Below are 12271 nucleotides of genomic sequence, written 5' to 3'. Positions count from 1 at the left end.
TGCTCAAAATCCGTTATGTTGTACAGGTTGACATAAGTCTTTGTTTGCGCTCGGCCATGTCGTCAAGATGGAAGGTTCCTTTAGGTAGCTTTCTTAGGGATATTTGCTACAGTGATACTCCCAGAGAATTAACCATAGGTCTCCAGAATTCTAACTCCTGGCGCGAGTATCCTTAATATATCTTTAAGGATATCACATAATATCATGGGACGTATTTTTTGATACGACACAGCAATCTTCACCCCGAATAGATTTAACTCTTTGAGGGGGAAGAGTGGCGAACGAAAGGGGAGCCGTTATTAAGGTACCCGGTGGACCTCCTCTCCATACTACTGCGGCCCATCATTCCTTTGAAGTGTAGCATTTAAGTTAAGTGCGCTCCCACGTTTCTCTCGGTGTTCTTACTGTTTCTTGGAATATTATCATGCAATCGCCAGCATCTTCATCCCCTGGAAAGTTGAGTATTTGATCTTTCCTGTGTATAATTTAAAGGCGCCCTTCTCACAGTTAAATTCGTATAATTTAAGTGTGTTTAGTGGAGTGCAGCCAACACCGGAGGCGGCCATTTTGAGACCGCTGTCGCACGCCATCAAACGGATTTTGAGCAAATCGAAAAATCTATTTTTAGGTGAGATAGCCATGTCGTCCTGATGGAAAGTTCCATTAGTTAGCTTTCTAAGGGATATTTGCTACAGTGATACTCCCAGAGAATTAACCGTAGGTCTCCAGAATTCTAACTCCTGGCGTGAGTATCCTTAATATCACAAATTATTAGTAATTTGTATTTTTCCTAACATACTTACCGAGAAACACTTTCTTAGGAGTTACCTGGAACCTCCTCTCAAACGACCAGAGTTTTGTGTAGTTTACCCTATTCCCATTTTCTATAATGATAGGCCTAGCGGAGGAATACGTGCCCTGAGGGCAATACCAAGTCAGGCCACATGTTTCCCAGGTCGTAGGCTTCAGTAAGTTCTATGTAAATAACAATACTAAAGATCAGCGAGGTACATGGGGGAAGGATGGGGGTGTCATAACTCGAAAGTGTTTCTCGGTAAGTATGTTAGGAAAAATACAAATTACTAATAATTTGTGATTTGTTCCAACACAGAGACTTACCTAGAAACACTTTCTTAGGAGACTTACACTTTAGGAGGTGGGAGTGCCTCCCTGACAAGGACCCCAACACATGGAAAGTAGGATAAACTACACTAAGAGCTCATTAATTGTGCATATAGTACTCACCCTACAAAATTCCTTGATGTGCTTGATGAATTTTGAACATAACTTGATGTGCCGGTCTACTGGCTAAGACCTCCTCAGACGATGGACAGTACGAGAAAAAGATAAGGGGAAATAATAGATAAGAACGCTTGTGTCGAGAGAGTTTGAAATCCGCGATTGAACCTGGGGCTTGAGCCATTAAATCGGTTGGAGCGCTGAGATGACTGGCCCGATCGAAAAACCATCCAATGATTTCCTCGTACAATCCTTGAGGTAGTGAGCAGTGAATGTCGACTGATTAGACCAAGTTCCCGCTCTAAGTACCTGAGCAACAGACATGTTCTTTTCAAAGGCTAGAGAGGTGCTTAAACCTCTAACATCATGAGCTCTGGGCTTTCCTGGAACTGAAAGTCCAGCACTAGAATAAGCTTGAAATACAACTTGCCTGAGCCAAAAAGAAATAGTGTTCTTTGAAATTTTCTTTTTGGTCTTACCCGTGGATACAAAAAGATTTTTAATTCCAGGACGGAGATTCGCCGTCCTCTTAAGATATTTCCTAATAACCCTGACAGGGCACAACTTTAAGTCTTCTTGATTTCCTGAGTTTGGAATTACTGGGATAGAAAAACCCTCAAACCTAGGATCCCAAACGGATGGATTCTGGGTCTTGGCGACGAACGATGGAACAAACTTAAAGGAAATATCCTTCCATCCCCTTGAGTGTTCTACTTCATATGACAATACATGAAGTTCACCCACTCTCTTAGCTGAAGCCAACACTAATAAGAAGACAGCTTTAAGCGTAAGATTTCTGTCCACAATATCTTTTAAAGGTTCGAAGGGTGGCTTACTAAGCATGTCTAGAACTCTAGCCAGATCCCAATATGGAACCCTAGGGGAAGAGAGAGGACATGATTGCTCAAAACTCTTGATGAGCATGGAAATATGTCTGGAAGAACCCAAATCTATTCCCTTCAAAAGAAAGACTTGTCCAAGGGCAGCTCGAACCCCCTTAACTGCTGGAATCGACATGCCCAGCCCATCCCTGAGGTGAATGAGAAAATCTGCGATATCGGGTACTGATGCTTCTAAGGGCTCTATCTTCTTTGAAGCACACCATTTAACAAAAGTTGTCCCTTTTGCTTGATAGACTGCTGTGGAAGGTTTTCTCAAGTAACGAGACATTCTCGCAGCTGTCTTTGACGAATACCCTTGTCTTTTCAGCAGACACTGGATAACCTCCAGGTGTGAAGACGAAGGGATTGAGGATTTTCGTGAAACCTCTGGAAGTGTGGATGCCTCAGGAGGTCCGGTCTGTCTGGAAGAGGCCACGGAGGGAGAAAGGCGAGGCCTTTTAGGTCTGCGAACCACTCTCTCTCCGGCCACCAAGGCACTACCAAAGTCATCTTTAGGTTGTTGGCTGTCCTTACTCTGTTGAGGACCTGTCTTATCAGGGCGAAGGGAGGAAAAGCGTAAACGTCGAGATTGTCCCACTTGTGTTGAAAGACGTCCTCCAAGACTGCCTTTGGGTCTGGGACAGAAGAACAGAATACGGGGAGTTGCGCGTTCAACCTTGTCGCAAAGAGATCCATTACCGGAGAGCCCCACATCTGAATGATGTAACTTGCTACCTCTGGATGAAGGGACCATTCTGTCCCTACTACCTGGCCTACTCTGCTGAGGCCATCCACTAGAACATTTTTCTTCCCCGGAATGAATCTCGCCGACAGTCTGACTTCCTCGTTTTCCGCCCACTTCAGGACTTGCAAGGCGAGATCGCACAACTCCTTCGACTTCAACCCTCCTTCCTTCTTTATGTACGCCACTACTGTTGCGTTGTCTGACATCAGAGCCACTGAATTTCCTTTCAGAACTTGAGTGAACTGTAGGCAGGCTTCCTGAACCGCTCTCATCTCCAGGATATTGATGTGAAGATACTTTTCTTCTTCTGTCCATTTGCCTCTTGCTGTTTTCCCCCGAAGATGAGCACCCCAACCTTCCTTTGATGCGTCCGTGAAGAGTAGAAGTTCTGGAGGGCCGGAGGACAGAGGCATCCCTTTTAGTGTTTTTGCACGGTTCTGCCACCACTCTAGAGCTTGTTTGGTTTCTGGAAGAACTTAAACAATCCTGTCTGGGGAACTTCCCTGATCCCACTGATCTTGTAAGTTCCATTGTATGCTCCTGAGGTTCTGCCTTCTGTGTGGACCCACCTTTTCTAAGGACACCAGATGTCCTATTAGCCTCTGCCAATCCTTCGCTCTTCAGGGCTGGCCTTCTAGGAAGGGACGGAGTACTTGGTCCAGGTTGTTCAGCCTGTCTACTGATGGAAATGCCTTGACCTTGAATCTAGAACTATCCCCAAGTACGTCGTTTTGTTGGTTGGAATTAGATGAGATTTCTCCAGATTGATGGTAATGCCCAGATTTTTGCATAGTTGAAGAAGGTCTGCACCTTGTTGATTCAAGACTTCCTTGGAGGATGAAAGGAGTAACCAGTCATCCAGGTACCGAATTAGACGAATACCCCGTTCGTGAGCCCAAACGCAGATTGTCGTAAAGATTCTTATGAATACCGGGGGAGTTGTCGAAAGTCTGAAGCACAGGGCCTTGAATTGCATAATCTGGGCACCCCATGTCATCCGGAGAAACTTCCTGCTTGCTGGATGAATTGGAATCTGGAAATAGGCATCCTTGAGGTCTATGGAAATCATAAAATCCCCTTCCCTCAAGGATGCCATGACTGTTCTTGGGGTGTCCATCTTGAAACTCGTCTTTCGTATAAATTTGTTGAGGGCTGACAGGTCTATCACTGGTCTCCAACCTCCTGTTGCTTTCTCCACCAAGAAAAGACGATTGTAGAACCCCGGAAGCTTTACCGTCTCCATAGCTCCCTTCTGCATCATTGTGGAGACTTCTTCATCTAAGGCAGCTCTCTTCAACGGGTCTTTGGGGGCTAACCATTCCGCCTGGCTTGCTGGAATCAAAGGAGGAGGATCCTCCAGAAAAGGAATCCTGTAGCCCTCTTTCAACACAGATACTGTCCATGGATCTGCTCCGTGGAGCTTCCATGCTTGCCAAAATAGTCTGAGGCATCCCCCTACCTGAGGCTTGGGCAGGGGAGGGGGGCCTCTCACATTACCTCCTACGAGAGGAACGTCCTGATCGGCCTCTCCTGGAGGACGAGTATGAACTCCTGTATGTGGAAGGAGCTGAAGTAACTCCCCTTCAGGAGGGATTTGTCGACTGAGCCCATTGACCTGAAGAAGGGTCTTCTTACTTGAGACGGAGACGAACGAGAAGTAGAAGGTGCCTCAGCTACAGGTCTCCTAAAGATTGCGACTTGGGCACGATGACTTCCCTCATCTTGGACATCTTCTCTGCTACTTCTTCAGCTTTCTTTACCGGAAACAGTTGTTCATCCCAAACTGAGATATTCCAAAGAACCCTTGCTTCCCTGTCAGAGATTTTCCTCGGAGATTCTTCAACAGCGAATCCCTTCTCCTCAGCACCCAGTTCGCTGAAAGAACCAAGGCCTGAAACGTGAGGAATTTAAGGGCACGGCCACCAGATCCGACCAACTCATTCAGGGCCTCCCGTTTGGCAGGTTCCATCGAGTCTATCGGAATATGCGAACCCACCAAGGTAGTGGCCCACCAGTCCAGCCATGATGCAATGTTAACCATGTCCCTGGACATCTCCATCATCACGGCCTCGGTCTGGGAGAAGTAAATGGGTGCTGTAGAGGCCCTCTCTTCCGTGGCACCTTGACATAAGATCTCCAGGACGTCCTCCATCTTACTTGCGCCATGAGGTCGACCTTCCAAGGCATAATACTTACTCTGGGACTTTATCCCCTGTAAGAGCTTAGCCGCACTATGCCCTTTAGAAGAGTCGCCATTGCGGGCTGTCACCTTGTCTATATGAGCTTGCCCTAGCCTGACATCTCTCGCCTCCGGAAGAGCTAAAGAGGGCTTCTTTTGGACGGGCGCACCCAATATCCTATTTAAGCCAGAGGTCCAGTCATCATCCTCCTGCGGTAGAGGCTCCACTAAATTACTGTACTGTGACTCCTTATCAAGGAGATCACCCTCCTATAAGCGGAGTCCTCCGTAGAAAGCGCTGCCTCTTCATCCACGTCCTCCGTCCTACGATGGGGAGAAGGATCTTCGCAGGCATCTCCGCTCAGACGGGACCCTCGGTTCTTCTTCTCTTTAGAGACAGGCGCCTCTGTCACCTTGATAGGCTTTGACAAAGGGACAGGCTCCTCCGTGAAATTGTTCGACGGAGGGGCCCGTATTCGTCTATCATCTCGATGGGCAGACCCGTCGAGGCTGCCCGTCCTAGGAGACGACTCCCTCCGCTGAGCGGGTTGAGTATCTCTAGGTCGGGACTTATGCCTGCTAGACGAGGCCTTACGGTCAGCGGCTGACGCCATCATGAGGCTACTGGAGGCCCTTCTAGGAGGACTGTCTCCTACCAGCTTGACCATTGAGCTTGAGACTGTAGTAAGGTCTCTCAGCTTGTCCTCGGGTACGAAGACCCGTCTTCCTTGAGGAGAACCAGCTCTCCTGCTCTTCTGCGGAGAACGGGATTTTCTTCTCCTATCTCCCGATACCGAGGGATACCTAGAAAGGGATCTCCTCCTCATGGACCGTTCCCTCTTCCTTCTACGCCTCCTGCGGAGTTCTTCCTCAGACGAGACTGAAGACTCCGCTACCGACGAGTCTGACCCACCAAGGAACCGAGACCTCGCAACAGATGGAGCCTTTCTCGACACCTGTTGGGTTCCAGACATCGATGGCTGTAGGAATTCTTCCGGGACTGCTGACGAAGGAGTCGGAGGCGTCGACGGATGATCCAAGAAAGGGAAGGACTCGCTCAAGCCCTCCTCCATCCTCAACTTAGACTTGAACGGAGTCCTCGGCAAACTCCATCCCAGGGGATCTTCCTGCGGGGAATCTTCTCTATCCAGGGCACCCTCCGCTGCTGAAGCGCTGGAGACATCCACCCAAGAATCTGGGGAAGAAAATGGCAAATTTTTATTCCACATGGGGTCCTCCACCGAGACGCGCTCCCCTTGCACGAGAGCAACGTCTCGCGGACCCCCACTACATATACTTACAGGCGCCTGGTTCGCCGTAAAAGAACCTGAAACCCCTGCAACAACATTCTCCTGGGGAAGAGGCACCAACTTCTCCCATTTCACTGACTTACCTCGTCCCCTACTCTGGGTAGGGGAAGAAGAAGGAACTACACGATCCCTCACCCGCAGAAGTCGCAGGAGAAGACACACTGGTTTTCCTGGGAGACCGCTTCGTAGACTTCTTCTTTTTGGTCCCAAACTTGACCCATTGGACCTCACTCCAGTCAGCACATTCCGGACACATGTCCAAAGAAGAACACACTTTACCCCTACACGAGGAACAAAGCGTGTGCGGATCAACTTCGGGCTTAGACAAAAAAGCCCCACACGATTTCCCGGCTCTAGGCGCAGGACAACGGCGAGCATGCTCCATCTCACACAATCACAAAAACCGCTAGACACAAGCACAACAAAAGAATGAGAACACTAAACACAATGAAAGCACAAAGGAATGAAAGCGAAAGCACACAGATAAAGCACCAAGCGCGCGGGCAGAGCACAACGTACCATGCGGTAACCACGTGGCCACGAGACACAAAGGGTCGCACTGAGATCAGAGGAGCGCCGTGTGATAACGCGACGCGACCAGAGAACTTACTGAAGTCTACGACCTGGGAAACATGTGGCCTGACTTGGTATTGCCCTCAGGGCACGTATTCCTCCGCTAGGCCTATCATTATAGAAAATGGGAGTAGGGTAAACTACACAAAACTCTGGTCGTTTGAGAGGGGGTTCCAGGTAACTCCTAAGAAAGTGTTTTGAGGTAAATCTCTGTGTTGGAACAAATATCTTTAAGGATATCGCATAATATCAGGGGACATAATTTTTGATAACACATAGCAATCTTCACCCCGAATAGATTTAACTCTTTGAGGGGGAAGAGTGGCAAACGAAAGGGGAGCCGTTATCAAGGTACCTGGTGGACCCCTTCCCTGTACTGCTACGGCCCATCATTCCATATTGCATTTAAGCAGGAATATCTGCAGATAGAGTAGTTTTGTGTGGGGTCATTTTAATAAAGAAGGGTGGGTCCATCAGGACGACATGGCTATCTCACCCAAGCCCATTTGGGCAACAGGGTCCTTATGTGTTGAAGTGTTAACATCCTGAACTTGGAGTTTACTATGAACTTGTTGAGTGGTGACAAGTCCAGAATGACTCTTGAGTTTTTCTGAGTCTTTCTTGGGAACACAAAACAGCCTTCTTTGGAACTTGATGGTCTTTACGCTCCGAATTACTCTTTTCTCCAAGAGTTCCCGTACATATTCTTCCAGGACGGGGATGGAGTGTTAGAAGAATTACGGGAATAGAGATGGAGCGCTGTTCCAACTCCAACCCAGTCCATTCTTGATTATGCTGTGGGCCCAGGGATCGAAGGTCCAGTGATCCCGAAATAGGTACAGTCTCCCTCCTACCGGGAGCATCTCACTTCTGCTGTGGACCTGAGGGCTTGCCTCCTTGACCGCGTCCTCCTCTGAATCCCCTTCCTCTTGAAGGGCGTCTAGAGGAACCTCTGGCTGCTCCTCTAGCTTTCGGACGAAAGGCCGTTGACTGCCTCTCGAAAGCTGGGTTAAAGGCAGGCGACTGTGTCGCTACTGGCTGAGGTACCAACTGGTACATAGTAGGAGGTTGTGCCACCATCTGAGGCACCGCAGTCGTAGGAAGTTGTTGTTGTTGCTGTCTGTAAGGCTTGGCCGGCCGAGAGGGTAGCCTAGGCTTCTTCGTCTTCCTCTTAGGTTGGGGACCCTCATCAGGGGAAGACTTCCTTCTGAGAGATAGGCCCCACTTTTGGAGAAGGTTCCTATTCTCCGTTCCGGCCTTGTCTACTACCTCTTTGACCACTTCACTCGGGAAGAGGTCCTTACCCCAAATACTGGATGAGATGAGTTTTCTGGGTTCGTGTCTCACCCCAGCCGAGACGAACACGAACTCTCTACAAGCTCTCCTAGCTTTAATAAAACTATACAGATCTTTGGTCACGGTGGCCAAATGGGTTTTGGCCACTACCATGAACATTTCTTGGTTCTTAGGGTCGCTTGCCATCGTCTCCAGAGTAGTTTGTAGTGACATCAATGCAGCGAGCCTTTCCTTTGTCTCTTGCTCCCTACGCAAGAGAAATTCAGACAGCTTTGGAAGGTCCTCACCGAACTGCTGTCCGGCAATATCTGCTTCCAGCTTCCCAAATGAGAAGGTAAGGTGGACGTCCTTCCAGTCTTTTTGGTCCATAGGCAAGGTCAGGGATAAAGGCTTGCACTCGTCCAACGAAGGGCATGGCTTCCCTGCCTCGACTGCCTTGTACCCTTTCTCCATAAAGAGGAAGGCTCTAGTTGGAGAAGCCACAAAGGAGGGGTGCTTCTTACTCAACACAGGTACCTTTGAGATAGTGAAGCCCCTCTCTTTCATTGAGCTATAGAGTAAAGCCTGTGCTTTACCGTGGTCAAAGACTATGACCTCCTTTGGCTCTGCTTCCTCCTTTGAGGCTGGCTCTTTCCTGAGACAGACATAGCAGTCCGGGTAAGACTCCTTGCTGGGCCAGAATTCCGCCTCTTCAAGGGGGACTGACCCCAGCTTCTCCGAAATGACAATTTTGCCAGTTGTCATTGGCATGTGTTCAGCATACTTCCAAGGATTTGCGTCCGAACATAAGGGGACATCCTTCACGCTGAGCTTCTTCTGAGGCCCGCGTGATGCTGTGAGTCTGTGCATTTCCAGCTTCATCGCAGCTTCCTTTTCATCATTTTTCTTCTGCATTTGTTGAATCATCTCAACAATGGAAGAAAGAGTCCTTCCCAGTTCCTCTGGGATAGCAGACGAAGTCGAGGGAACCGGTTCTGGGGCCGAAACCGATGAGTCTGACACCGCGTCGACCTCTTCCTCTTCGGTTTCAGGAGCTTGGGTCTGCTCCTCCTCCTGACCTTCCGCGAGAAGGTCTTTCTTAGTGTACTCCGACACTTCTGACATCCTATCGTCCAGTTGGATATCTTGTAAAACGTCCGAGACTTCCGAATCTACCGGAATCTGGACTATAGGGATCTCTGCATGAGGCTGTGGAATTACTGCATCCTCAGATGCTCTGGGAAAAAGATAAGGCTCCGTGGTGTTTTTCTGAAAACCCCGTACCCAATTTCACAGCTTTTCCCTAGCTGCATCCCATGACTCTGCCGACTTAGGGGTGTCAAATGCCTCAGTAATCAGGTTAGTACAAATGCTACATACCTGAGGGTCCCAATACCTGAGATCGCCTTTGGAGATTGCGTAGGGTGCGTGCCTCCTGCACAACTTATGTCCACAGAAGTTCTTGCTGAGGACGTTGCAAAACATACTCCCGCACTTTGGGTGGTCCTCCTGTAAAGAGAAGAGAATCCAATGAGTATCCAATGAAAATGTATCACAAGATTAAGTCTAAAACTTATTATTATTATTGTTCATAGCTTATGATAGTTAAGCTAGAAAGGAAAGAAGGAAAGACACATACTTGTATTTCCTGCTCAGCCAATTGCTGTGACTCCCAATATATTAAAACTAAGTTGTTCCGTAACCGAAATACAAACCACGCTATTTACATTGGGTTTACCTTTCGGCGTAGCTGAAATGACGCGCCAATAGTTTTAACGAGGGTTAACTACCCCCGCGCTAGTTAGCGGGGGTAGGGGAAGGGGTAGCTTGCTACCCCTCCCCCCCCCCCCACACACCGGTGATTTGCTTCACTTCACTTTTGGCTCAGGCGATGAACAGACGTGTCTGTCCATCGTCCTCGTTGACAGCCTTAATCTTTTTTTGCTTTTTCTTCCAGTTTATGTGTGTGCGTTTGAAGTTGGCCTCATCCTTTATTGTTCACCATGCACAAGTGCCCTGGGATTGCCAGTCGCCCTTGCGGTACATTCATGTCTGCGGTGGACACAAATCCTCACACCCTTTGGCCGCAGTGTCGAGGCCGACGGTGCAACAGAGAGATCACGTGTAGTGAGTGCAGGGAGTGGTCTGCCTCCCAGTTGGAGAGGTTTGGCCGCCGGCGCAAGAAGAAGACCAAGAGAGACCGTTCTCCTTCTAGAGTTGCCTTGAAGGGGGAAGGCTCTTGGGACTCTTCTTTCGCCGCCCAAACCTCCTCCGTAGCTCCCCCTCGTTCGGCTCCTAAGGACAGACCGCCGAGTGGGAGCGCAGGCCCTAGTTCTGTTTCCCGACCTTGGATTGGGGGAGAGGGCGTCGCCTCCCATAGCGGGGCGGCTCCCCCTCCTCCTCCGGGGGAGGTTGTTGCTAACGACTCCTTGTCTCATGATGATCTTTTTCAGATTTGGGCTTTCTTGGGGCTTAAGGGCCTGCCCTCCAGGGAAGCCCTGATTGACCTTGTCCAGTTGGGGGCCGGTGTTAAGAAGTCGCCGGTGATAGCAGAGGTAGATCCTCTGTCTATCGTCGATGTCGTGGTGGCAGAGGCTTCCGACGGGTTGGGTCAATCCTCTGCGGTTCCTGTTGTGGATGATGGTGCTGAAGGCTCTCCTTCCCCTTCCGTACATCCTTCGAAGGGGGAAGGGAGTCCCGCGGGCTCTTCTGCTGCCAAGCCTCCTCCTAGGGGGAGCACTTTGACTGAGACTCCCCTTCGGAGGATTGATGGTCCTGACGATCTCCCTCGTGGCTGCCTTCGCCGTAAGGCTCACCGTCCGCTGCGCCGCAAGGGCCTCCGGTCTCCCTATAAGGGTGCTAAGAGGCACCTTTTTGAATCTTCGCCTCCTTCCTCCGAGGGGGACTCTCCTCGCTGTAAGCTGCCTGCAGCTCCAGCTTCCTTAGACCTCTCCGGCGTTCGGTCTCCTACACCTTCCAGAACTTCCGCTTCTGGTGCAGACGTCCAGCAGCCTGACCTCGTCAGCCGACGGGCAACGGTCCCTTTGGGGCAAAGGGATGCTTCCCATGGTGTGGGTTCTTCCCTTGCGCGTCAGGGTTCCCCTGCGCGCCCTGCTGCAGTGTTAGCGCACAGGCACTCCCCTGCTCGTCAGCGTTCTCCTGTTCGCCAGCGCTCTCCTGATGATCGCCGCCTCTCTTCTCGCCAGCGCTCTCCTGAGGACATCCTTCATCCTGTTGTTCCTGTTGAGCGCCCAGTGCGCCAGCGTTCCCCTGAGCGCCCTGGATCTCCTGCCCGTCAGGGCGCACCTGCGCTCCCAGTTCGTGACTCGCGCCCTGTGCGCCCACGCTCGCCTGCCCGACCTAGAACTTCGGTTCAGGTCTTGACCAAGGACTCTTCTCCTCGCCCTCGCGATCCTGCTCGTTAGACTGTTCCAGCGCAGCAACGCTCGCGGTCTCCAGCGCAGCAATGCTCGCGGTCTCCAGCGCAGCAACACTCGCGGTCTCCAGCGCAGCAACGCTCACGGTCTCCAGCGCAGCAATGCTCGCGGTCTCCAGCACGTACTTCCAAAATGCCTGTACGCCCATGCGCCTTCTGTTCCTGAGCCTGTTTGTGAGCATTCGCCTCTGCGCCCCGCGCCGCCAGCTCCCTCACAGGATTCCACGCGTCGCCCTCCTGCTCGCCAGCGATCACCAGCACGCCAGCGATCACAGACGCATCAACATTCGCCTGCTCGTCATCGATCTCCTGCACGTCAACGGTCCCCAGCGCGTCAGCGATCACCTGAACATCGGCAATTTCCAGACCGCCCGCGTGACTTATCGCCTGCGCGCAAGCGCTCTCCGACGCGCCGTCGCCCAGAGGATCTGGATGGACATGGGTCGCCTTCTGTCAGCTCGCCTACGCACGGTCGTTCGCCTACGCAGTCTACGCGATATCGCTCGCCAACGCACCACCATGCGCCAGCGCACCATCGCTCACCTACGCGCCAGCGTTCACCAGTGCCCCGCCGATCGCCTGCTCGCCATCGCTCGCCCACGCGCTACAGGTCTCCTGGTCAACATCGTCAGC

Source organism: Palaemon carinicauda, chromosome 38, assembly GCF_036898095.1.
Source record: "Palaemon carinicauda isolate YSFRI2023 chromosome 38, ASM3689809v2, whole genome shotgun sequence".
NCBI lineage: Eukaryota > Metazoa > Arthropoda > Malacostraca > Decapoda > Palaemonidae > Palaemon > Palaemon carinicauda.
Note: the sequence above shows the minus strand (reverse complement) of the source record.